Source organism: Taeniopygia guttata, chromosome 3, assembly GCF_048771995.1.
Source record: "Taeniopygia guttata chromosome 3, bTaeGut7.mat, whole genome shotgun sequence".
In the NCBI taxonomy this organism is placed as follows: domain Eukaryota; kingdom Metazoa; phylum Chordata; class Aves; order Passeriformes; family Estrildidae; genus Taeniopygia; species Taeniopygia guttata.
The window spans coordinates 76465418-76488404 of NC_133027.1; the positions used below are offsets into that span (position 1 = coordinate 76465418).

General features: G+C 40.2%; 1 protein-coding gene across 50 annotated transcripts in view; it reads left to right on the plus strand.

Annotated features, from left to right (window-relative positions):
- Nucleotides 1-22987, plus strand: part of LOC115494396 (uncharacterized) — a 432669-nt gene extending 409682 nt beyond the window's left edge. For 43 of the 50 annotated variants that reach the window (XR_012054697.1, XR_012054698.1, XM_072926076.1 and 40 more), the window contains 6 exons: nt 307-406; nt 767-846; nt 1883-1933; nt 12658-12769; nt 17847-17921; nt 18486-22987. The gene's annotated coding sequence lies outside the window, so the exon portion shown is untranslated. Of the gene's footprint in view, nt 1-306; nt 407-766; nt 847-1882; nt 1934-8102; nt 8277-11750; nt 11993-12657; nt 12770-17722; nt 17750-17846 lie in introns of all 50 variants that reach the window. The other 7 variants (XM_072926085.1, XM_072926083.1, XM_072926087.1 and 4 more) reach the window with 7 other exon arrangements.

A 22987-nucleotide genomic window follows, 5' to 3' on the forward strand; every position in this document is an offset into this window, starting at 1 on the left:
AGCAATAGCTTCAAGACTTAGACAAAGGAAAAGAAGAAACACAAGCAATTCCCTTAAAAATATATTTTTTTTCCCTGCATAAAGAAAAATAAGTCTATCAATTTAAAACATCTAAAGATTTTACTCCTGATGGTCTCCTTTTAGTTTTTTTCCTTAGGTTTTAATTACTTTTCTCTTAACAGCTCCACATGGCAAGATATCTCTCTTCCAAGCCCAGAGGGAATGACTGAATCTCCTGTTTGACTATCTCAGTGCTTTTCTGACAGCTGTACTGCTAGCTTTGCCTTCTTTGTTGTTTTTCCTTAGCTCCTGGCATTGGCTAATAGAAGATCTCTGCTGTGAAGCCCATCTACAACATGGCAGGGTCATTGTTTCCCTCTGGCAAAGGAGATTTTGTTTGCAACAGGTGAGGATGAGTTGGTGGGAATAGCAAGCTGTGCATAGTTGTAACTCCACCAACTTTGAGGGTCTTTGTCAGAGAACCTCACTCAGTGATTCATATAAAAGAGGATAAAAAACTGATCTCTGGAAAGGAAGCACAGAAGACTTCTGAGCTTGTGCCAGACCCCAGTGAAATCCAAGTGAGGGCTCAAGTGTTCCATTGTTCTCCTTTCCTGTTAGAACATGGAACACAATGGGACAGCAGTCCTACTAAGAGCCTCTAGGGGCTACTGCAGTTCAATAAATCACAATATATAAAATTCAAACCCAGTTTTAAGTCTGATATGGACTGTGCTAATCTCTGGTGTGCTATCTTGGACTTCAGAAGAATTACATGCAATGGAATATTGCCCACTGAGCCTTTGCTGACTGCTCTCACATTGCCACGAAGGATAAAGGATCACAGTGAGTACAGAATATTCTCTTTGGACACAGTGTTTTGTCTTGTTTTCCTGGGAGAGGAATTAGTCTTTCAGTTCTCTTTCTTTCTTTGTTCCCTACTTTCTGATAATATTGTAAAAGTAATATCTTTAGCTTATGCTAGGTTCTGCAGAGATCACACCAATTTTGTGTACATAACAGTTTTTTTAACTCCTTGCTAGTGTTTTAATGAAATTTGGTTTTATTTGAGTTAATAAGAATCAATGTTTTACTAATTTTCTCTTTCAAGATACCATGCACCCTTGATAATTCTCTCCCACCACATAGGGTTTAGTGCGCTGTGAAATGTTTCACGCACCATACGAGGCATAGCAAGAGAACATGTGCATGTGAGAGAAGGAGCACTCTTAAGAGCAGCATATTTAAGAAACTCAGAGTTTAGGAGGAAATCACTACAGGATATCAAAGCAAATTTCACTCCAAGAAGGTTTCAGTTTGTCAACAGATGTAGCAAAAAGGCTTCCTGTTGTTTCACAAACAATGAATCTTCTCCTGCCTATAAATAATGTAAAGACAAGTCTCAAGATTTTTAAAAAATTCTGTTAGCTTGAGGCTACCTACCCAGCATGCCTCCTTGTTTACAACTTCCCACTACAAATGTATATTGTGTTTGTTTTCAGACAAACATCAGCTTTCCCAATGCCTGCAATTAACCTCCAGTACATATTAGCAACAGCCTTTTAAGCAGTTTTTACTTCTATTGATACTGGGCAGCATGGTCCTGGAGTGGTTGGCTCTACACCATGGAGAAATTATGTCCTTGGCAGGAAGGGTACAGTGCAGCCCCTGCACCTATAGTGGTAATGAGTTACTCCCATCGCCTGCCAATCCTCAGCAAGCCCCTGCTCTTCAGCTAAACTTCCTTGAAGCCATTTTTAAAGATAGAACGAAATGGTGCATTGAGTAAAGCTGCTGCCACACCTTACATAGGTCTTGAGGTTATAAATGGGATCTACACAAAGGAATGGATTTTGAAAGTTCCATTTTTTTTTGTCCAAAGGTTGTCTTTTATGTGAGAGTGCCTGAACTCCCAACATCTCCAAGAGTGCAGGTGAGTGCCCTTAATGCTTGAGCCCTCTTCTGATTTTGTTATTCTCTCATACTGCATTTTTCTGTGCAGGTACAGTAAGCCCTGTGCTTAGGCTAGCATGTCCTGCCAAGGTTAGGGCCCCTTGCATAGCATGGAGCGATGTGCTTGGTCTCTGGCAGGATGCCGAGGGCACAGAGCCCATGCATGCTCCTTCCTAACCAGCAGTGTCTCACATGAAATACAGGTGCTTGTCTGTTTTGTTTGGTGTCTTATCCTGTCCCTATGGGCGAGGTGTACTCTTTAGCAAGTGTTTGTTCACATAGTTTTTAGAATCTCATTAGATTGTAGGTGCTCAGAAAGAAGTTTTGTGTGCAGTTAGGAATACAGGAATACTGGACATTTGTAGAGATTACAGAAAGGAAAACAAAAGTCAAGGTGCTGATGGAGTATGGGCAACCAAGGAGATTTGGATAGCAAGTCTAGAGTTAAGCAGTTAAAGTCCAGTTTCAAATTCATCCACATTCACTCTTTATTGGGATGATCCTGAAACACGTTGTTCAAAAAATCAAATTTGGGTCAAGGACAATTTTGTCTATGGTTCTAAATTTTACATGAAAACTTGTAGTGACAAAAGGCTTCTGTCTGGGACTGGAGTCTTGGCTAATTCTAAGCATCCTCAGAGTTTCTTCTTTGTTCTTATCGGCTCTGGTTTTCCTGAAGGCTTTTGACACTGGAAACAGAGTTTTTAAAAGTGAATGCAATTTATTTAAAAGCACATCTGAGTTTCAAGAAGAGAGAAATTCTAGTTAATTACATTCCAGTATAATATAAGACCAAGACTATAACAGAGTATGGCACATACCAAAGATCTGGATTGATTGTTGGGATCAGTCAAGGAACAGCTGCAAGCCATAACCATCCTTCAGATTTCTGATGCTTTATAGGAAGGGGCATCCACCCAGATCTTTCCAGTTTTCTAAATCTTGGCTGACAGGTGTCCATCTACACAATGACAGCAACACAATAAACTGTTCAGCTACATTCCGTGACTGGGCACAGAGGAAACTTCCCCTCTCCCCTGCTTCGGGCTGATTCACTAAGGACAAAAGGAAGTAGTTTCTTGGATGAACTATGCTGAACCATTGCACTAGTCACACCCATTTTGGAACTTCTAGCCTGGCAGTTGCATAACCATGAAGTGTACCTGAAAAAAGTATAAGCAAGAAAAAGCCACGAGTCTTGTGAATTTATAAAAAGCAGCAAGGGGGGAAAAGGTTCAGAAAGTCAGATGCTGTTTCTGTCCATCCCCCAGAAGGTGAATTGTTCTCAGGTTTTCATAAGCTCTTAAAATTCCAGCTGCATATCTAATTTCCAGGTCTTACATATCCAGCTGAGGTATTACTTCCCTACTGCCCAAGTCAGGTTTTGTGTTCTACAAATGGTCTACAGAAATATCATTATAAATCCATAGCTGAAAGGGCCTGTACATCTTAAGTGCTCTATCGTTTTCTACCTCTGAATATTCTGCCAGCAGAGATTTAGAACATTGGCTCTGTAAATGCTTTCATGTCAAGACTAAAGGCAACACTTGTATAATTCATTCTTTGACCCAACAGCAGCTTTATCTTAGGTTATCACTTGTTAAGCTCTCTAGAATGTTTTAAACATGAAGGGGGCTGCTGTGTATATATATCCTGTCTATTGTATTTTACTCGCAGAAATTTGACAGTAGTGATTCATAAACATCAAAACCATTTCCTTTCTGTGCTGCAAATTATGTTTTTCTTTAGCTCCATTCACAAGGTGTGTAACCCATTCCAGACAAAAGAACAACAACAAAAAAAAACCAAAACAAAAAAAAAAAAAGAAAATTACATTTGTCCCCTATTAAATTTGTAGTTTTTATTATAGATCACTAGAGGTCAGAGATTTTTATACATCTTCTTCTGTGTATATATTTTCATATATACTTGTGTGTATAAAGTAAAGTTTGGTGTGTGTATAAATATACCTGTATGTACAGTTTGGGTACAAGTATATTTATATTTATAAGTGTAAATATGCATACACATGTGCACAATTTTATGTGCTGTGGTGTAAATGGAGGACTGGATTTATACATCAAATGTAATGCAACCTGATTAGAATAACAACTAAGGTTTGCTGTGCATTAAGATAATTTACACTACTCTGTGTAAACCGATCATTCTGTAAACATAGGATTTATCTCTAAGTTGTCAAAACACAACTGTATTTAAAATCAGCATCTAATAATGACTCCTCAGAAATTACATCAACAGAATCCTTTTGGATTTGCATTACACAACACACATCAGAAAATCACAAGTTTTGTATTATTGAGTCACAAGACTCTTTATATCAGTCTGTATTTTTACTCTGAGCAATGATGTTTTCTACACCATAGGACAGATAACTTTTCACCCAAATACTCCATTCTCGGGTCAAAGTCTGATTCCTCTCTGAACATCATGACAAGATCTGAGTACTTGCCATCCTCTCATTGGCTCTTTAAAAAACCCAAAACAACCAGCCAAAGCCAAAGTGAAAACAAAACAAAACAAAACAAACAAAAAAAAGGCAAAAAACCCCAATAGGGTGAGAGCCTCGAGGGGAGGTTTGCAATGTCTTGCAATAGGTTCCCCAATCCAGATAAGCAAGGACCAATGCAGACAGAGCAGTTTAGCCCTGTGCAATCTCTGTAAGTGCCAATCAGTTGGGACATAGCACTGACAACAGCAGACCTCTGCCAGATGGCTTGGCCCTGAGTAATTACTCAACAGGATATGTTAACAGGAGTAATGTGAAAAAAATACTCTGAGTGGAAGAACAGGACAGCAAAAGTTACAGCTCTGTCAGGAAGGAGGTAGTTTAGAAATGTAGCCTGCAAGGAAATTGTGAGTCTGGGACCATTTCCCTCAGACAGTGTCCCTCTGGTACATTCCCCTCAGAGAGGGGCTGTTGGAGAAGGAACTTCACCATCAATGTCATTGCAAACAATGTGGCCTCTTAGCAAAATGCTTGAAACTTATGCAGAGAACTAAATTAGCCATGAACAAAAAAACCTAAAGTCTATCACCACTTTAGAATAAAACACCTAGATGGAAGCTATGGGACTAAATAACCTGAACTTAAATGCAATTATCTAGGGGGCTTTTGTTTCCTTGCAGGTCATATAGAAAGGAAAAACAGTGCTACACCTTTGATGTAGTTTTAATAAATATTCAAAGTCTCTTCAATTACTGCCTGAATAATTACTGTGGATGCAAATAAAATGGGGAAAACCAGAATGACTTTCTGGTCTTCCTCAGGGGAATGGACTTTGGAAGTAGCAGCACTGAATTGGAAGTGAGGCAACTTCAAAAAGAGAGGAAAGAAGAAAGCTGAGAATAGTAGGTGTTGTAAGCCTCTCAAAGGCACTATGTTGCTAGCTATGCATGCAAAAGAGTCTACATTAGTATTACAGCCTTCCACCATGGTGAGTGGCCAACTACAGTTTTGGAAATGACACTTTCTTCTCTTTGTGACCTGAGGGAAGTCTCTGTGCATTACCTTGCTGACTGCTTCAGTGAATCCTTTACAGCAAAATACAGCAAAATACAGCAAAAACCTGGCTGCAAGAAACAAACAATATTTGCAAGCAGAACACCCATGAAGACACTTCTCTTGGTAGTGAGAGTTTAAATCCAGGGATCACTTTGAGCACATTTTGTGCTTTGAACCACTGCTGGAGTTGTTGAGACCAGCCTTTTCCAGAAGCACACCATGATCCCTCTTGCGAATCTTCACAGAACTTCAGCAATAACACTTCTCTCATGAAAACATGCAAGACTTTGTGGTAGCTGTTTTTAAGCCATTAAAGTTGAGGAAAATATTTTGTACTGTGCTGGTGAAGAACATTGGAAGGTTTACATGGTGTCTCTAAAAAGACTGAGATCACCTAGTAATATTGTTCTGTCATTCTAGAGGTCTAAGAAAGCCTTTAATTCATATTGAGGAAAAGATATCTTGCTTTCTTATTCCATCCTTCAAGCTACCAGCTGGACAACCCTGTAATCTCCACAATGACAATGTAGTAGGGTCCTGCTTTTTTCATTCATTAGCTCAATGTCCACATTATAGTTATTATTTCACCTGCCTCTATGTTTGCTGGGATGGCATATGCCTCAATGGACTCTTTAGCCAACCAATTTTCTAAGAATTCTATCATCACACACTGCATGGACATGTCCTCTCAGGCTCAGAGAATCAAGTAGCAATGAGTCAACATCATGTGGATACACAGTCAGCTCCTGTGCTGCTGCTGTCTCTCAGTGGATCGGAAATGTGCTGGTTTTAGCAATAGTAGAACTTTCCTAAATCTTAAAAATGCAGACAAGAGTTCAAATACTTCATGCCTTGGTCAACCCATTTGAAAGACTTAGGAATACTGAGGGTGAGGGATAAACACTCTGGAAATCAGAACATGGCTATGAAAGGCATCATTCTGTGCTTCAGTTTCCTGGTTTGCATTTTATAATTTCTTCCAGCAGACAGCTGCATTAGGGGTCTATATGGAGAGTGCTGGGCTTCCTCTATTCCTGTTTCCATATAAAAGGCAGTGTCTGCTACTGGCTCTTGATACTCATATATGTGTTTTGGGGAATGAAACTTGCATCAGTCAAAGCATATGAGTGACAGGGAATTCTGCACAGGAAACAGGGTCCTTCTGTCCTATTGTTGCTGGTTAAAAAAGTCTCCCTTTCTGATTGTCATTCCCATGATCCACAAATTTCTGGGTTGATTAGGAGATATATTTATTATGTCTTGCCTTCTGTGACTCAGCAGCAAACAGGTTTCCATTTACAAACAAAAGTAAAATGACATCCTCAATTGTCAAATACAAAAAGACAAAAGTGACAAAGACATTTTGCTTTAATACTTCTAAGCAGGTACTGCAAGTAACAGAATGCACACACAGGCACAAGGGAATATTCAACATGGAATTTTGAAACAGTTGGCAGCACTCAGGTCTTAGAGAAAGAAATGGTGCTGCCTGCCTCAATAGCAATTGGCATTTTGTGGTCAGCTGCCCAAAAAGATGAGTGCAGCAATGGCTGTGGGCAGCTGCAGCAGCTGAGCCAGCAAGCCCTGGCACAGGGACAGAGCCAGCAGGTGTCAGCCAGTCAGGCAGCACCTATGCACAGCATCAGCCTCACATAAGACCTCAGGAGGACATGGAGATGGTGCATGCCCTTCCAGCTATGCTAGGCACTTCTCTGCTGTTACAGCTAGTTTCTGCATGACCAGTACTGAGGGAAAATGATTAAAGGCAGGGTAGCTGTGGATCTCTAACTGTGCTCCTCTGTTGGACTTTCACTGAGCTCCTATCCATGACCATGTCATCCATGTTTTCTGCAGACAAACTTGCCCGCTAAGCTAGGGGCAGACTGTATGCCAGGCTTTTATGGAGCAGCCCTAGAAGCACTGCTGAACTTTGTGCCTTGGGAATCACTTGGAGCAGTCAAACAATTCTGTATATTCCTTGTCAGCATCTAATAATTTTCTTTATCTTTCTCCATTTTCTATATGACTCAGAGAATCATGAAGCTAATTAATTCCATAGATCAGCTTTCTGCTATAATCAGGTATCCTGTTTGGCATTTCCTTATCTGATCAGATAACCAATTATTTTCCCTTGTACAGAAGGGTGAGTACATAAGGACCACTCAGATGAGAATTAATCAGGACTTGTTCCTCAAACAGAGCTCAAATCAAACTTTTTCTGATGTTATCAGTGGATGCTACCCAGGTTTCAAAGACAGGTGCTCATATATTTCTGACCTTTCCTTCCCACCACAGAGAAAAAGGGCCTAAAACAGAGAGAAAGGTATTTTGCTATGGGCTTATATTCTTTCACCCATGCTTCTCTTTCTGCCTTTCCTAGACTCCCTTGATCAAGAATCTCTTGATCTTTTGGTTCTGAAAGCCATCACAGCAAGTTTCAAACAAATCCAATAATTCATAACTTCTCCCTCCAAGAAATATGCGGAACTCCTTTTGCATGTTTATATCTGATCCTCTTTACAGATGCATTTTAGAGCTTCCCTACATTAACATCCCTAGTCTTCAGGTTACTTCAGATGATTCCTTTGTCTTTTCAAAACTAAATGCCTTTTTTTTTTTATTTCAGGAATGAAAGTGACTTCTTACCTCTGTCTTTTCAATAGTTGAGAGGAAGCATTGTCACTTTTGCAGCTTCCAGCTCATGGTATTTTCTGCTCGAAGAGAAGTTTAAGCATAGCCAAAGGATGTCTCTTTCACCTTAGATAATATGCCACTTCTGTAAGGCCAAGAGGCTCAACAGGTAAATGAGCATGAATTTTACAGAATTCAGCTATCTAAATTAGACCAGTTGAGATTCGGGTTGGAGAAATCAAAATCGATTTGTTCTGGAAAGAATGTACAGTCAGCAATTGACTGAAAGTTGCTTTTCTTGTAAAAGCATATCTTTGGCTTGAGGATGTCAAAGAGTTTTCTTCTGAATCTTTGTACTTTTTTGTGGTCCTATTTGGATGTTAAATTCACCTTCACACTACTTATTCACTTTCACTTGCACCTTGCTTTTAGACTGGGTGCTGAGCTGACATGTCTACGGGAGGTGCCTGACACATCCTATGGCTGTCACTGAGCAAGACCGAGTGGCCTCTTTTTCTGCCCATTGGTTTCTCATACTTCAGTGACTCTCCTGTTCATTTTTGGAAGGCCTTGGAGCTCTGCTTCACTTCCTACACAAACTAGCTTCTGCGGTTGAGTAGGCTGAAAGGTTTCGTGTCCATTTTTCTTCCACATTGCCCTCTCTTTATGCATTTTTCCTCCCTGTCCAGTGGAAACAATTACTGAGTTAGGTGTTAGAAGTTTTCAAATCCCAAAAAATAAACATGCAGGTATGACTCCTTGACTTCTTTTCTTCTCCCATTAATAACACTATCCCTTTCTCACTTAGTGGAAGACTTATGCATCAGCACTGCTGCCTGGCCAGTGTATTTGGGAAATGAAGTTTGGTGGAGAGGCAAAGTCCCCAACAAAGAAACAGAATGGGATCTGTGAAGTGCTGTGATGGCTCTTCAGAATTGAAGCAGTTTCTTTGTTTGCCTGCTCAGATTTTCAATGAAAAATTGAAATGTTCTGTGGGAAACAGAACCATTTCATGAATAATGCACCGCAACGGAAGGCTTGCCTCTCTGTTGCAAAACAGTTTGATGTAAAACTTTCCAGTTTCTTCCAATCAGGAAAATGTAGAACTCTCTCTGTGCTGTCCTAGGGCTCAAAAGGCAACATAGCTGTTGTCCTGTATCTTCAGTAGCGATAAATGTTTGATCAGCTTGTGTGCTTAAGATATAGGTATGAGAGGAAGGAAACAAGGCCTAATTTACTGGAAGTCCCCTTGAATTCTCCTCAGAAATAATACAATATGGCATTCTTTAGGCCAGGGATAAGGCTTAACTTTTTCTTGCTTGTTTCTGTTGTAAGTTTGCTTTGCTCAAAGGCCTGTATTTTTTCCACACATTTGTTTTAAAAATTCCAGCCTTATTTCCTATTCTGCCATTGCACCAGCTTTGTCTCCTGTTTCCTATAAATGATATTTTTCACTGAGGTAGATTAAGCTATTCAAATACCTTTATGGTAATGTGCTTCTAAACTACATTCTGTAATAATTACTAAAGATATATATTGTAAAAAATAATTATCCCAGTTTTGGTGTCAGAGAGAAAACTGAGACTGCCAGTTGCTACATGGACAACCTCAGCTGAAAGGCCAACAAAAGCCACCACAGCTGGTTTGGGAAGTTTTGACTGCATGTATGTTAGTCTCTCTTCCAGCAAGATATAAGCTTTTAATCCTCAGGACTTCCAGAGTCAGTGGACTCCTTTCCCTTATCATCTTCCCATTTCTACCTGTCTATGGGTAACATTTGGTAGAGGTGGTACATAAACCCTCTGGCTGCTTTCATCATTCTGTCAAAGGGACAAAAACAGTCAAAGTGCTGCAGCAAGAAAACAAATGACCAAATAGCTGTTGAAGCAGGAGGTTCCAACTCACTGGAGCTCAGCTTATTACAGGCCATATGCCTGAGTGGCTCCTCTCACTGAGTGCTGCACCCAGATACAGAAACAAGTGGGAAAGTGACTGTGGTTCATCAGGCCTGGTTTTCTATAACCATATGCAACTACTGAGAGCACAGAAAATAAGAGCCTGAAAAGGCTGTGGGGCTAACAGGAGAGAGAATCCTTGACAAAATATGACATTAATATATAAATTTCCCAAATATTTATACAACGATCATAATAGGAAATAATAATTTGGTATTTCAAGCTCACAGTAGATGATCTTGTTTTAGTCCACAGGCTATATTCATAGATGATGCAGCTTAATATAGGTAGGGAAATAAATGGGAATGCTCTTCTACTTTTAAATATCTAGATATTTTTAAATATCATGGGGTTGAATTAATAGTTTTTCTTTACAGATACCATTAGCTCATGCCCTTTCAGCTATGCTCAATGTTTGCAGGGCTTGCTGTGTAAATGAGGGACTAAGCACATGACTCAAGTCCTGAATGACGGATGTGTTACAGAGATAGAATGACAGAACTGCCAGAATAAGGAGAACAGAAAGGGTGGAAGAAGTCTGTTTTTCACCTGGCATTTCAGTTATGTGTATTTGGCAGAACTCTTTCCAAGAGCACTGAAGTGTCACGCTCCAGCCAACCATTTCTATTTGGTGTTAGGAAGTCTTAAAGGGAAGCGGCCATCAGCAACCAAGAGCTTGTTCTAGAGCTGCTATATTCCCCATCCTCTCTGTAGAGTACTTATTTCCTCACAGGATTTAGTTGATTAAAAACTTATTCTAGAAGACATGTTCCTGGGAAAGTGGCTTTGCTAATTTGGAGAAAGTATTCTTAGTCAGAATAATGACCAATTCAAAAGGGTTTCCCCAAAAAAGATGGTGTTTCATGTGGCCAGCTCTGTGGCCTTTTAATCCTCTAGATTGGGGTTATGTCATCTGTCTAGTAGCTCTTTGCACACATAATTCACAATATTGTCATAATTCACTACAGCTACTTCCGTCCACCCACATTTTGTAAAAAGGACAATAACAAGCTTTATTTCATTTCATTTCATTTCATTTCATTTCATTTCATTTCATTTCATTTCATTTCATTTCATTTCATTTCTACTCCTCCTCTATGTGAAAGACTTCTATCCTACCTTTGAAACCTTTCACCTTTATTTTCCACTTTGGTGGCTTGTGCCTCCCCTTTTATATTGTCCAATTGAAAGGGTTTTTTTTATGGCTTGAGTACCTCGCTTAACTTTCCCAGCAGCACATCAAGTAAGCATGCCCTTTATAACTAAAATGAGCTGTACTGACACTACTGGTCTGCCTCTGGTTTGGTCTGAAACACTGTTACATGAAATGCTAGGAAGGTGTCTAGACAGAGTGCAGAGTAGGCACCACATGTGCACTGTTAGAAGACATTAGTAATCCCTCAGTGTCAGTTGCTGTCCTCATCTGTGTTAGTTCAAAGGGAAAAAAAAAGTATGTGGCAGTGTTTTCACCTGCACAGGATGGTTTAAACAGGCTTTCTTTTCATGTAGCAATAAGCAAAACTAGATATGCAAAGTTGATTTCTTAGAAATTAAAAATATTGTCTTACCAGTCCTAATAAGTTTGCCATCTTTTGCCTCTGTGTTGCATAAAGGCCCATTAATTATGCTGCTGTCTCTGAACATGGTTCCAAAGAACAGGGTGACCACCTTTTTCAATAAAATTGCAGATTTACAATTTTCCAGCTCAGTGAATTGCTGGTATTTAAATATATTGAAAGGCCAATGCCAGACTGTTCTGCCTCCCTGTGCTGCATTTTACCAGGAAGGAGATGCTGGAAGGGTGCACGAGGAGAGAAAGAAAAGGAGCAGAGAAGAAAAAACACGGCGGGAAGGCAGGCAGATATGATGATAGGAAAAGCCTTTAAAATCAGAAGGAATTAGAGTGCCTGGAAGGACCTAATGCTCAGAGGTGAGTGGCCCTCGGTGTCTCCTCAATCCTTCTCTAGCTCCCAAATGAGAGCAATAAACATTACTGGGAGCCCACAGAGGGCAAGGCTGATATCTCCCAGGAGGTATGGTCCATCACTCTGGCTCTGAGATGAGGACCAAGCTGGTCTCACTGCCTTTTGCCTCTTTGCCCTGGGAATATCAGACCAAAGCACAAACTCTGTGCCGTGCCTCAAATCCAGGTACATGGCCACACAAACATGTTCCTACTTCCTGTCAGCTCTCCTTGGCTGGGAAGGGAAAGATGAGTCCATGCAGGTTTTTGCTGTAGTTGTCTGCAATTGAAAATTGGTTTTATCCATCTGCAAAATTGTACATTTTTTTGCCAACAGGGAAGGCAGGAAGAAAAAACTAGTAGGAAAAAAGGTAAAGTGACTGAAGAAAATATTAATGTTTATCTTCATAAAAATTATCAGAAGATAAAGGGATGAGGGTTAGTAACTAAGGCAAAGCTGGCTCTTATATTTTTGTGCCTCTGGCTTGTGTTTGTATGTTGTGACATATAGCTAAGGAGAATCTTGTGTTTGCCTTACCTGAGTATGACAAACAGCCTTTCTTACAGACAAAAAATAATAAAATATGCAGCACATAAAGCTCACCATCTCCTCTCATTGCTTATGGGAACAGTAATGCTCCTGAGGGCACTTGAGTACTGCTGACATTGGACATCACTGGTGGAGGAAACAGCATGGCAATCTTCTGCTAACACTCAGCTGAATCCCAGGAAACTGACTGAGAGGTGAGAAACGAGTTTGAGTACATGGATCATCTGTTGAAAGCAGTGCTTTCAATCTGTTGAATTGTGCCTGGTTTTAGACATGGATGGACCAGTACAGGACCGTCCCTATTGCCTGGTTGTGCTCAGAGGAGTAGCCTGACTGTGCCCAGCACAAGCACCCTGCCACAAAGTCTCTCCAACCTGAGAGAGAAACTGCAGAGACAGAAGAGAGTCCCAAGGACCTTTAAATATTGGCTCCTTGATTTTCCTCTACTCTCTGTTTTCGAAACTAAGCTGTTGTGATAACAGCCAGGAGAGTTTTTAGTCTCTCCTCCTTTGTAGGGTTTTACTCTCAATTCACCCTGGCTTCCAGATTGCACACATAGAATTCTGCTGTGTGTGAGGCTGAAAGAGGAGACTCAATTTCCCTGTGGTGAAGGCTTGCAAGAGCTTCTGAGGGAAGTCCCACTGCTAAAACACCATCCTTCTCTTTCCACTCTTCCCATTGTCCTTCTTTTCCTAATATGCCACACTGCATAGACAGATGTCTGTTCACACCTGTGCCCGGTATTACTGGACAAAGATTTATTTTTGGTTAGTTCGTGTATGGCACTTGGATGACCTTGATGCAAATCTCACTTGGAGTGGAAGCTTTCTATGAGTTTGGCATGTAGGGTGGAAATCATGTGAGGGTAACCTCCCCACAGATGATTCTACTGTGAATCAGAGACTGTCACATCTGTCTCCTTCCCAAAGCCAGAAATTAAGAGAAGGAAATATGTCTAGAGCACAGTGCATTAGACTTATTTCATTCCTGTTTTAGATAAATATCTCTCAGAGGGAACTGTTTCTTTCTGGCCACCTCAGGGAAGCAGTATTTTTCGTAGGCATCTCTGTCATGGATAGCTTCCTTTAGCCAAATAAATTGTACTGCAGCCACTCCTGTCTTAAAGTTTACCCTTTGTAATCCAAGGTGGCACAGACATTTTCCTTTTGCAGAGATGCTGAGAAACTTAAATGAAATAATGCTTGCATGGCATCTACATGGGGAGGTGAGAGCAGTATGCGAATGGTTACTAAGCCTTGAGCATGATGAGCTGCCCTCCAAAAGCTGTCAGAGAGGAGTTCCTCTAGCACTGGCACCTCTGTCCGTCAGGAACACAGGAGTTGCCTCCATTGCCTCGTCTTTATCATGAATTGTTGGCAACATGTGCAGGTGATAAAGTACATGGTTTGTTGCAGGAAAGGCAACGCAGAACCTTCAGCCTGTACAGAGGCTGAAGCTCCTCAAGAAAAGTCACAGCCATACATTAACAGAAAGTAAAGATACTGTGAAATTATTGTCAAGGGAGACAATGGAAAGGGAGCTTGATGTAAAATGTCTTTTTAATTCCTTTTTATTTAAATTCCTTTATTTGGTTTGCATTTCTCTCTATCACACACGCACCAAAAATAAATCTAGGATTCAAGAAAAACTGTAGTTATTTTCAGTTTGTGTTGTAAGAGAGGTTCAATTTTGCCAAAAAGCAATGGGTTTACTGAACTCCTTTAAAAAAAACCCCAAATATTTCTTGTCTAAGCACAAGGAAGTGGCACTGAAATATATCTTTTTTCACATGTCACTTTAGGAAATTAATTTTACTGCTTGCTTTAGCAAGATCAGGAGTTCATCCAAATTACTGATCATGTATCTGTTTGAATATTATATTTTTCTCTAGAACTTTGTTCATGAAAGTCATTCTGTTGACCATATTCTTCATTATTAAGATCCTAGTCTTACTTTTTCCTAATCTTTGAAATTTTTAATCCGTCACAATTCTGTGTTACCACTTTCTTGATCCAAACATGGCAGTAAATAGTTGTTTACAAGGCACAAAAATGTATCAAAATAATTAAGGCAAGGCTGGGGTTCTGCTGGTGTTTGCTTACATTGCTGTGGAAGAATATGCATACTTACTATGAAAACTCACCTTCAGAAAAAGATAATTGTTTGCAGATTCAAATCAAATTTGTTTCTTCAACATATTTTAGTGCATTTACCAAAATCTCTAACAGTATGTTCTCCTGTATTGCTCAGGTGGATCTGAAAGAGTGCTTTCTCTCTTGGCCTCTCACAGGCACACACATATACATGTGCACACATGCACAAACATACACCAGGGCAAGTGCAGAGAAAGTTCACCAGGCATTTCAGTATGTGTTAGGCCCCACAATTCAAAGCTGGTTTTTGTGTAAGGGGATTAGGACTTTGACTGACTTTCTATGGCATATGGAGAATGAAAAGTACAATAAAGCATGCTAAAGACTAGAGACCAGATAAAATTACGTCAGCAGTTAATTGCTATGTACACTGTACAGCTGCAAATGAAACACAGCAAGAGACTTGAACAGATTCTATTATATAGGATTATAGCAATGGTCTGAGAACAAAGCTAGAAATTCAGAGAAAAACAACCTAGAAATTCCCAAATAACAAAACAAACAGTTGGAAGCCCTATGGTGTTTTTAACCATTTTGTAGCTGGAAGGGTCTTCCTACAATCATTTTCCATGACAGTGTTGTATCTCCCTCAGGTTGGAAAGAACAACTCTTGGCTGCTTTCATAACCCAGACTAGCAGCAGTGATGCTTATGTTCTGCAGGATCCTACACTTTTCCTCATAGCTACTCTGCATTGCAAGAGTGAGAGATGAACAGCAACTAAATCTGGGCACTGGTGTTCAGCAGATTATGGGGCATAAAGAGGCTCCTCATGCTTTGTCTGTGCTCACAGCATTAAAACATCACCTCTATCATGTTTTGCTGTACCTATGGGGTGCTCTTCTTCCCTCCTCACCAGGCAGCAGGGGAAGCAATGGAGCTGGTGACTTCTGGGCTGCACACAACCCAGTGCTCCAGGGCTGTCCCCATCCTTTTTTCAGAGAGGCTGCCCTAAGACACCCGTTCAAGCTTCACACAATCTGCAGGAGCCACTCCTCAAACTTTTGGACATTTGAGTGCCTTCCAAATGCTCAAATGGGGCTTCATCCTGCTCAGTTAAAGAGGGTATATTGTTTTATTTAAATTATGTGTAAGGTCCTGTTGTAATATGATTTTTTTGTGGATGTGAGATGTATATGCCCTTGGGTAAAGGGAAGAATATCACTGGACAATGACATCAGCACACAAAGAAATTAAAGCAAAACCAATTTCCTTTATGCTTGCATAACAGAGTGGGCCAAGTCTTCTTATGTGGGAAGACAGTAAAGAAACTCTTCAAAGGAATTTCAGATAAACAGCTCCTGTATGACTATTTGAGACTCATTGATATTGAAGATGGATGGTTGTCAAAGACAGACAACATTATTTTCCATTTTGTTAAATGTACAACTTACAATAATGCTAGTCTTTAAGGTGTTGTATAGTTTGGGGTTTTTTTCCCTGTTGTTGATAAAGGCTATTTGTCAAAAATGTGGCTATTAAGCCATTTTCAGTCCCTCACCTACCTTACACATATGGCAAAACATAATGGGTTTTCGAACTGGAAAAATATTTAGCATCCTAAAAATTATGTCTAGGTTGATTTGAAGAATTCATCCACCTGTTGTCCTAAAGCTTTACTAAGATATGTGTACTGCTTCTGACATGTTGTATATTATAGTGTCTTATTCAGAAATAGGTAAAGAATATCAAAGGGATAAATAGCTTTTCCGTTTAGAAGAGAACTTTTCTATTGAAAATATTTTCACCCCACTAAAAATAGAAAATAGACTAATTGAACAAAATAGCTTTTAAAGCTGTAAGCTCAAAAGTTTACAGCATAAAATGTAACAAATTTTTGTTTTGTCTCCTAAGCTGTTGGCACTACATAGTCCTTTTACACAATGTGGCCTCATGCAGCCTCAGCCCACAGCTTTTCCTGGTTCAGACTCTGCAGCCAGGCTTTGAACAAAAAGTGTGTTCCTCTAAGTGTGCTGGTGAGCACCCATGGTGGCTGAGTGCTCAGGTCCCCCACCAGGAAAAACTCATGCTGGTTTTCTGCAAAAATGCTCCAGAACCTACAGCTGGTCACTTTTCCTGCAGGGAGAATATTCATACAGTGAAATGCCATTCAAGGTGACTACGGATGGCAGAAGTACCAGTCAGTGAGGCACAAAAGCCCACAAGCTGATATATCATTGTATACAGCATACAGGAGCAACACATGCTATGAATTCCCCAAAAGGCTTTGGAGTAATTGATGCTACTTCAGAAATACGTTCAGGCAACCAAGGTTTGAATCTGCGTCCAATTTGGTGAGAAAGCAGCAGCAGGTTTCAGACTCAGTGGATGGCAATGGAGGCTTCCTCCAGGAATCAAATGTATCACTTATTTATATTTATATAATAGATACAATTATATATATATATATAGTAACATAAAGTAGTAAATTACATTTCCAGGCTCCAGTGGATATATTTTTACAAGAATTGAACACATATAGCAAAAAATATGAGCCTGGTTTGGTTCTTTTGTTTTCTCCCCAGTACAAATGTGACACTGTGCAAGCAGCTCTCAGATGGCTACGAGTTAAATTTTGTGTCTCTCTGGAATAAGAAGACAATTTCTTAGTGTTGCAGCTGAGTGTTATGCAGACAGAGTGGCTGTAAAAATCTTCAGTCATTTGTGTTAGTCACAGAAGTAATAACTTTATTGCTAGAAGAGAGGCAGATTGCTGATGTTTTGAGGTAATGCTTTTTCCTCTTCATATTTATTGTAATATCAGACAAGGTTTTACTGGTGTCACACAGACATTTGGTATTGACATGCAAAAGGGTTTGGTCTTCTTGAGAGATTCTAAGTTAGATAATTTGAATATATATTTTTTATTTTATTTTTGTTGGATCTTATAAAATATTTCCTTTTAATTGTTAACACACTTCATTTTAGCATGTTGATTATTATATCCTCTCCTTTTTACCACACTGAACCTTTTTTTTTATATACTCTTTGGCAGGGTTTTATATTTGTTCTCTTTCACCAGGTAGGTTATACCTATGCTTGCATTTCTTCTTTTTAATTTTGTTTTCATGCTGCTAAGCAGAGCTAGTAATTTGAATGAATTCTTACTGCATTTTCAGGAAGAAGAACTGACTGAGCCCAACACAAGTGATCTGTAAAGCCAGAAGGAGCCTTCTCCACTCGGATGATCACAGGTTAATGTACCCCCACACTCACAAAATGGAAAACTGGTGAAAATAGAGAAGAGGATCATGATAGTCTGAGTAGACAATTCAGACGTTTCATAGCAGTCCCCTGGACAAAGGCCGTAAAGTGGAGCCATGCCAAGTCAAGAGACCTAAAGTTTTTTACAAGAACTCTTATATCAGCACTCATGTCCCTCAGTTTTAACCTGCTGGAGTTATGTATAATTAATGTAGGGGTTGAGAAAGTCATCTGACATCAGCATAAAGAAAATGTTAAGCTTTCTTAGTTCCTAGTGCATGATTTTTAAGACATTTTAATCCCCTCCCTTTCAAGTGTGGATTTACTGGGGAGGTCAAGGGGTCATTAACACTTCCCCTGCTCCTCTACCATTAACAGGCAAACTCATCAAGGACTGGTGTTAGATAGTATTATTTCATTAATGTACATACCTGTACTTGGGTTTTTTCCTTCAGCCAAGTCCTCATCATCCTATTTCTTTAACAGTATTTGAAGCTTAGAAATTATCTTTCATTTAAATATTATCAGCTTAAAACAGACCTTACTGTTTTTAGATATTGCAGATGTTCTGGGAGGAAGAGAGGAGGCTTGCCCAAAATTGTTTTGCTTGCTATTGCAAGGACCAGAGCCACAATGGAGAAGATGTTTCACCCTGTTGCACCAATGACTGTACATCGCTCTTTGGGTAGTAGAGAGGGGCAAGATCATAACTAGGCAACCTCTTGTTGGAGACTGACAAAACAGATGAAACTAAAATGGGATAACTGGCACTGTATCAAATGTGGTAAAGCAAGGATAATTCCTCTGCCTGCTGTAGAGGCAGGATGATACCTGCCTACATATCTCTTTTTGAAAGTCACTTAAGGATCCACTGTTTTTTACAGCCAAATACCCCTCCATATGTAAATTTATTTAGTCAGTGTCATTTTATGGTTATGTACACAAAGGCAGAAGAGCATGACATCACTAAGTGCACCCTCAGACACCAAGTAGAATGGTATGGTTGACACACCTGAAGGAAGGGATGCCAGGAGGGACCTGGACAAGTGCAAAAAGTGGTTGCATAGTAATCTCATGAGATTTAAGAAGACTAAGTGCATGGTATGCACATGGATCAGGACAACCCGTACTATCAATACAGACTGGGGATGAACAGATCAAAAGCCGGCCAAGAAGGGCTTGGGGGTGCTGGTGGATGAGAGGCTGGACATGGAAAGTGTGCACTTGCAGCCCAGAAAACCAATCATACCCTGGGCTGCATCCAAAGCAGGAAGGGGATTTTGCCTCTCTGCTCTGCTCTCATGAGACCCCATCTGCAGTTCTGCACCCAGCTTTGGGGCCCTTAGGACAGGACACATTAACTTGTTGGAGTGAGTCCAGAAGAGGGCCACTAAGAAGATTAGAGGAAAGGAGTACCTCTCCTGTGAGGAAAGGGAAAAGAATTTGGTCTATTCAGCCTGGAGAAGAGAAGACTGCAGGGAGACCTATCTGTGACCTTCCAGTACATGAAGGGAGACCACAAGATTGGTGGAATGAGATTGACAAGAGCATGACAGGACAAGGTAGAATGGTTTCAAATTGACAGAGAGTAGGTTTAGATCAAAAGAAGTTGTGTAAGGGTGGTGAGACACCAAAGGTGAGGTGTCTTAGGTTGCAAATGCAAGATGTGGCTGGGGGTGTGTATTCTATTTCCACCTGTTATAACCAGGTGGGGCAGTTTTCTTTATCTCTTCCACAACCCACTCACTCATGGAGATATCTTCTGTTAATGGTCCATTGAGTGTTACTGCATGACTGATAAAATTATATCATCCCATTGTGAGATGCTCTGCCCAGGGGAGGAGCCAAGCATTCTTACCTAGGTATAATCTGAGATTTAGAATACCACAGTCAACCTTTTCCCACTGGATTCCCAGAGAAGAAGCCTTTTTGCCAGTGGATTCCCAGAAGAAGACCAGGCCCATCTACACCACCACCAGACCTTCAGAAGAAAATTACACTCTTCTACAAGTTCATTGTTTCAACAGAACCACATCTGTCACTCTAGGAGGACGGCAGCCACCATTCAATCAGACTGCTACCAACACCCTGACCAACAGGGTGTCAGGTTGTATTCTGACTCTGTCAGTATTGTTTTGTATTTCTGCATTTTTATTTTTACTTTTAAGTTTCCTGATAAAGAACTGCTATTCTTACTCCCATATCTTTGCCTTCGAGCCCTTTTATTCCAAAATTATAGTAATTTGGAGGGAGGGTGTTTACATTTTCCATTTCAAGAGAAGTTCCTGCCTTCCTTAGCAGACATCTGTCTTTTCAAACCAAGACAACGGATTTCCCAGAGAAATTGTTAATGTCCCAGGAAGTGTTCAAGGCCAGGTTGGATGGGGCTTTGAGCAATCTGGTCTAGTGAAAGGTGTCCCTGCCCATGACAGGAGGGTTGGAGCGGGATGATTGTTAAGGTCTCTTCCAACCCAAACCATTCAATGATTCTATGATTCTACGATACTATGACATGGAGCCTATTAAAGCCAGTAAAGCATTTTCTGTGTGTCTGTTTTTTACTGTTTTCTTAAGGGTAAGCTTGTTTGTCTTCTAAATGGAAGAAATGAGTTTCAGAGGCTACCTGGGTATTTTGGATCACTTGCTCTCTAGAAATACAAAAAAATACCTAAAACACAACCCATGTACACTGAATATATGAAGTCAGAAAGGAACTGACTCCTGTTAAGTATGCTAATGCAATAGAAACTGAAAATGACCATATGATATGTAGTGAATGCAAGTTATATAGAAGAAAATGGCACATCACCTCAACATTAATTACTTAATGGCACAAAACTGATTATATAAAAACTGCTGTAGGCAGTAAAAGTTGAGTATAGTTAGGCTAGTGTAACACTATGAACTCCAAATATCTATTTGACATTCTGCCTAAGGTTATATTCTTTTCTTTTCTCCCTTCTTGAGATGGTTTCTTTTTCATTCTTGTTTTTTGCTTCCTTCAGAGTGTCTTGGTTTTCTCCAGCCTAACCCTCCTGGGACAGACAATGATAGAAAAACTTCAGTTTGCTGTTATTTTACTCTGCTTTACTTAGCCTCTTAAAGTTGCTTAGTTGCTTTAGAGACATTCACGTTCTGATATGTGAGGACAAGATATCATGAGGCACATAGTACAATAGTAAACCCAGGCTTTGATCTATTGCTAGAAATGGATGTGGAAAGAGAGAAGAAGATCTATATCTGTATCTTTATAGATAGATAGATAGATAGATAGATAGATAGATAGATAGATAGATAGATAGATAGATAGATAGATGACTATTTAGAGGAGTAAACAGAAGTTACTGTGATACCACAGCTCAAAAGAAAATGGGTCAGGTGAAACCTACTAAAGTCTTCCTCTGACTCAGGCAAACTAGCTACCAGCCCAGTTTAGTAGTATAAATAGGTTAAAACTTTCTGTGTGAACATTATTTTAATCCAAAACCAGGGTTACCAGACTTTCCATGTAGCTACAGGCCATTGTCACATGATCTCAGCTGCATGACTTTCTCAGTGAGGGCTTGGCTCTTCTCATCCCCAACTGCCCTGTTTGGAGAAAAGCTGAGCAGATCACTGGTAATCTGCTGAGCTGTTTTGGCCATGATTTGCAGGGAGACTATCACCTGCTGACATATGCCTGCTATTCATCTCATACTGAAATCCCTCACTCAAGTCTCTTATTCACAAAAAAAGGTGTTGGAGGCAAAAAAGAATTACATTATTTTTCCCTTCTAGATATCTTTTAAATGTGGCCTTTTGTCTCCTGCTCAGGTTTATTTATATACTTTGGCACATCAGAAAAGTGACTGGCAATGTTAAATACTGTGATTTGAATTAGTGGTTTGTGTAGCGTCCAAATAATCTGAATAAAGCCCATTACAAAAATGCTGGAAATTGACATTACATCTATGTTGATGCACATTTCAGTTGCCAAAAAAAGAGCAGTTTGGCTGGAGGATCCAACAAAATCTGCTTAGTGGGTCTTCCTTGGCGAGAGCCCACAAACAGATTGCTTTCATACACTACTCCCTTAATCACTGTAAAGAGGTTTCAGAGAGATTAATAATAACTAGTGCAGTTGTTACACCCACGCACAGTGACTCAGACACACGGCCCAGGGAGAGTCTTTACCTGTGTGGGCCACACAGACACATGCCAATATTTAGTCCAATAAAGTTGTCTTTCCAGCAGCATGAATGATAATCTTGGAGGTAGATGATGACAGGGCTGTCAAACAAGTCCCTATACTGCAACACAGCCCAATATATAACAGCATCTCACTAGAGCCTCATTAAAGGCTGCAGTGAAATCCTCTCACTCTCTCTCCCTTTCTCTCTCCAATATCAGCAACACTGATTAAAACAAAATAATATCTAGTCCCAGCGTCATGCTGTGCTGCAGTGAGAGGACTCTAAGAGTAATGAGGGCCCATTTGGTTTAAATGAATTTTTGGCCAGTGTTTCTGAGCTCAGGACTGAGGCATCTGGCTGTTAGTCAGATGCAATGCAGGCTGTGGCAGTGGGGGGTGGTGGAGGAGTTCTGAGCTGCTGCTGCTGCTCCTCAAGCTAAATGTGTGGATAGCCTTGGTGCTACTGACTGTGCTGGCCACAGCAGACACCCATCCATGGTTTTGTCTCTTTTGGACCTGTTATTTAGCTTAAATTCTGTAGGGTATATGTAATCTCATCCCCTATTTCTGACATAAAAGAGCAGCAATTGTGATTTGATTAACCTCCCTGGGAACAGGGAGTGCTCAGGAATACTCTATCCAAGTCATTAGTCAGCTACAGATAAGCAGAGAATCCAGTGGCCATTACAGAGCAAGTTCCATGTAGCAACCAGAGTTAAATAATTATGGATTGCCTCTGGCTTGCAGCTCATTTGATAGCAAAGCTCCTACTGACTTCAATGGCGTGGGAGATTGTGGAAGCCTTGGCAGGAGTAAGTCAACCATAACATTATCTATGAAAATAAAAGCCTTCCAAAAAGAGAAATAGAGATAAACTGAGGACAA